Source organism: Rhinopithecus bieti, unplaced genomic scaffold (assembly GCF_001698545.2).
Source record: "Rhinopithecus bieti isolate Rb0 unplaced genomic scaffold, ASM169854v2 scaffold_9209, whole genome shotgun sequence".
Lineage (NCBI taxonomy): Eukaryota > Metazoa > Chordata > Mammalia > Primates > Cercopithecidae > Rhinopithecus > Rhinopithecus bieti.
In genome coordinates, this window is record NW_016805989.1 from 185,652 (window position 1) to 190,600 (window position 4,949).

Consider the following 4,949-nt stretch of genomic DNA (forward strand, 5'->3'; position numbering starts at 1 on the left):
CTTGAACACCCACCCACCCACCCAGTCCTGGATGGCAGACACATGCACGTAATAATGGTCTTCTCTTCAGGATCCTTAGATAGGTAGTTAGAGGTGCCAAAGCAAACTACGGTCCTGAAAATACCTACTATAATTAAAAAGCACTAGAACTGCAAAAGCAGCCTCTGGCATCCATATGAACAACACAGATTCTGGTTAGGTGACTTTCTATTTCTGCCATACAGGCTGATGGCACTTGTCTCCTAAGTCAGTTTTAATTACACAGCTTCTCAAACATGCTATTCAGATCCTATTTTAGCTATACCTGTAACCCCGGGCAGTGTTTTTGAATGCTAGGGAAGTAAGAGGGCCCCAGGCTAATTAAATAGCTTAGTCTGAAATAGGAATGGCAACCTCTTGTTAACTATGATCCCAAGAGCGGACATAACCAAGTAACCCCACATGGAAGTCAGACTCCTTTCATCTTCATCCTCCCCACGGGCTGTGTGGTTTGACAGCAAGAGATCTGACTTGGGCCGGGCATGGTGGCTCATGCCTGTCATCCCAGCACTTTGGGAGGCCGAGGTAGGTGGATCACGAGGTTAGGAGATCGAGACCATCCTGGCCAACATGGTAAAACCCCGTCTCTACCAAAATAAAAAACATTAGCCAGGTGTGGTGGTGTGCACTTGTAGTCCTAGCTACTCAGGAGGCTGAAGCAGGGGAATCACTTGAACCTGAGAGGTGGAGGTTGCGGTGAGCCAAGATTGTGCCACTGTACTCTAGCCTGGTGACAGAGCAAGACGCTGTCTCAACAACAACAACAACAACAACAAACAACAACAACAAAAGAGATCTGACTTCTAGTCCAGCCTTGCTTACATGATAGCTGTGTGACCTCAAGTAAGTCACTTCACCTCTGCGAGCCTCAGTTTTCCTCATCTGCAGAATGGGTATACTCCCCTGCCAGGCTGGTGAGAGATAAAGCAAAGGAGAAAAATATACTTGAAACACTAACATGTAGTTCACGAGTAGTAGTTCTCTGTTTCTTCCACTTAAAAGGATAAGTTTATTTTTATTTCTTTTCATTTTCTTTTCTTTTCAAGACAGGGTCTCACTCTGTCACCCAGGCTGGAGCACAGTGGTACAATCACAACTCACTATAGACTTGATTTCCAGGGCTCAAGTGATCCTCCCATATCAGTCTCTCAAGTAGCTCAGACTACAAGCACACGCCACCATGCCTGGCTAATTTTTAAATTTTTTTTGCAGAGATGAGGTTTTGCTATGTTGCCCAGACTGGTCTCAAACTCCTGGGCTCAAGCGATTCTCCTACCTCACTCTCCCAAAGTGTTGGTATTGCAGGCATAAGCCGATATACCTGGCCCCCTCTTTTTTTTTTATTTTGTAGTTGGAAGAGAAGATCGAGTGAAAGATCGAGTGTTAGGGAGGAAGAAGAGATAGCATGGAAGTTAAAATCCTGGACTTTGGAGTCAGCTTACCACTTACTAGCTGTGTGACCTTGGACGTGCTTCTCTGTGTGGCTCAGCTTCCTCCTCAGTGAACAGGATACTAACAGCCACCATTTAGTGGAAGTGAGGATTTAGTGGGCCAATCTAGATTTATCCCTCAGCACAGCACCTGCCACCATTTATTTACTCAATAAATGCTAGCTAGTACTATTTTTTATTTTTAACATAAACACATCACACAGACAAGTTATATTATTACTAGTCATTATACAAGGTACTTTATTTACTCTGAACAATTTTATTTTTTTGTTCGTGGCTCACACCTGTAATTCCAGCACTTTGGGAAGCTGAGGCAGATTGATCACTTGAGCTCAGAAATTCAAGAACGGCCTGAGCAACATAATGAAATTCCGTTTCTACAAAAAACACAAAATTAGCCTGGTGTGGTGGTGTGCAACTGTTTGCCCAGCAACTTGGGAGGCTGAGGTGGGAGGATTGCTTGAGCCTGGGAGATTGAGGCTGCAGTGAGCCGAGATTGCGCCACTGCACTCCAGTTGGGTAACAGAGTGAGACCCTGTCAAAAAAAAAAGAAAGAAAGGAAGAAAGAAAAGGTTGAGAAAACAGAACAATACATCAGACAGAAGGATAGCCATTCATCAAACTTGACTGTGCACAGAAAGTAGGGAGCTGCGCTGTATCCTGAAACCCCTTATTTTCAGACTCCTCTCCCAGAGGTTGTGATGCAGTAGAGTTAGAAGTGAGGTTTGGGGATTTGCATTTCCTGACGAGCTTCCCTAGAAATGATGATGCAGGTGGTCTAAATTTTGAACTTGACCTTAGCATGCTGGGACATCATTTTGGTGATGTTCACACACTTCCTACCTAGGACGATGCCCACCACCAGCCAGGCTACACCCCTGGCCCCCTATCCCAAGGGATGTTCCATTGGCTCAAACGGGTCAGGATGGGAGATTGCACAGAGCAGGAGGATGGGCCTTATGGTGCCCATAAAGCCCTGAAGATGTTTGACTCACCCGTGACGCTTGACCTCCAGCTGGTCCCTGTCTTCTACCAAACATCTCTTCATCTTGCATGCTGTCTGCTGATATCACTCCTAAGGATCTTGCTTAGGGGAAGGAGTCTGATAGTCTCGCCTTTGAAACCCCCTGAAGCCCCTGCCCCATCCTACCTCCAGCCTCCACATTGGTTCAAGAATTTCCACTACAGATGTTCCTGTCTGAGGCTGGTAGCTACAGTCAGCCAAACCCTCTCCACCCTATGATTCAGAAAAGGGTAGCTAATTATGTAATCTTCAAGAAGGAAAATGTGAGGGTGACTTAATAATGGGCTGCAAACATGTGAAGGGTTATTAGCAGGAAGCTGGTGACCACCTGTTCCCTCTCTCTGCCACTATTAGGAAGAACAGAGGTAGGATTTACCTGCAGAAATCGAAGAGAGCTTCAGGGTAGGTATAAGCATTGGTAGCACTGATGTGGTTACAAGAGGCGGCATATAAAATCCACTTTCCTGGGACTTATGGAAAGGGAAGAAGCATTGGATCTGATGTGGTGTTTCCTTTAGAGGCAGGGAGGAGGGCGCAAGGCTGTGAGCAACTTTGAGACAGGGATTTTGTCTTGCTCAGCCCAGATCCCTGGCACCTGGCACTCTGTAGACCAGTGGTTCTCAAAGCATGGTCCCTGGACCAGCAGCATTGGCATCGCCTGGGACCTTGCCAGAAATGCAGAATCCCAGGTCCTTCCTATACGGACTGAATCAGAGCCTCTAGGGGCCAAGAAATTCTCCAGGTGATTCTAATGCTGGCTGAAGTGTGAGAACCACGAAGCTTTCAAATTTACTGTGCGTTTCACTCAGGGAATCTTGTGAAAGAGTCAATAAGTCTGGATCATGGCCTGAGATTCTGCATTTTTAAAAACTTTTTTTTTTTTTCAAATTTAGGCTTGAGTGTACATGTGCAGTTTCGTTACATGGGTATATTGTGTGATGCTGATGTTCAGGCTTATAATGATCCCATTGCCCAGATAGTGAACACAGAACCCAACAGGTTGTTTTTCAACCCTTGCCCCCCTTCCTTCTCCTCCCTTTTGGGGTCACCAGTGCTTATTGTTCCCATATTTATGTCCATGTGTACCCCATGTTTAGCTTCCACTTATAAGTAAGAACATTCTGTGTTTGGTTTTCTGTTTCTGCATTAATTCGCTTAGGATAATGGCCCCCAACTGCATCCCTATTGCTGCAGAGGATGTTATTTTATTCTTTTTGTGGCTGCATAGTATTCTCTGGTGTATATGTACCACATTTTCTTTTTCAATCCACCATTGACGGGCATTTGAGTTGATTCCCTGTCTTTGCTACTGTAAACAGTGCTGCAATGAACATATGAGTGCCTTTTCGGTAGAATGATTTATTTTCCTTTGGGTATATATACCCAGCAATGGGATTGCTAGGAGTTTCTGCATTGCTTACAAGCTGGACGTGATGCTGATGCTGCTAGTCCACAGACCACAGATTGAGTAGCAAGGATCTAGAATAGATGCTTTTACCCCTGCACACACCTGAGGGCTCAGCCCACTTCCACAGGGAACATGAAAAGGACCAGAAGGCAGATAGACCCTGTCCCAAGGCAGGTGGGATACAGTTGAAATAACATGGAGTCACAGACACCTCAGTTCAAATAGGGACTATGTTGCTCACCAGTTTTCTGTGCCTCGGTTTCTTCATCAGTAAATGGGCATGTAATCTGCTTTCCTGGGACATATGACATCCCAGGTGGCTGGAGATGCAGATGAAATGAAAGAGTTGGAGGCTCCTGGCATAGTGTCTAGCATGTGGTACCCACTCTGCCATATAGTTCCCCTTCCTCTGAATGATCGGGTCTCATGTGATGATCTGGGGCCTATCATGATTGAGGGCACCCATTAGTCATGCCAACACCAACATCAACAAGGTGTTCTCTCTTTCTCTCCTTCTGCTTTGACCAACTGTCTGCCTTTTAGAGCCTTATAATCTAGTAGAAAATGCAAAGTCCATCTTCCTTTCTCCTATGGAAATAGAGTTATGGCTGGGCATGTAGCTGCCCAGCTAGAATCTACGTGATTTACTGATGTATCTGAGTTTCTGATGGATCTGGACTCAGGAGCTCAAACCATGAAGCTGGTTCTCTGCCTTTCCACTTCTCATTTTTCCTTCGGCCTATCTATACAAATCTCCAAAATGTGTTCCCAGCCTGGATGCCTTCTCTGAACTCCAGGACACCATATATAACCTGCCGCTTCTTCTCCAATGGCATGTTTAAGAAAGGAGGTTTTCAAATTATGGTTAAACACAGTTTCCCACCTGTTTTTGTAAATACAGTTTTATTGGAACACAAGTTTTCTATGGGAGTTTTCATGCAGCAGTGGCAGGGTTGAGTTGTTGTGACAGAGACTGTATGGCTTGCAAAGCCCAAAATATTTGCTATCTGGCCCTTTACAGAAAAAA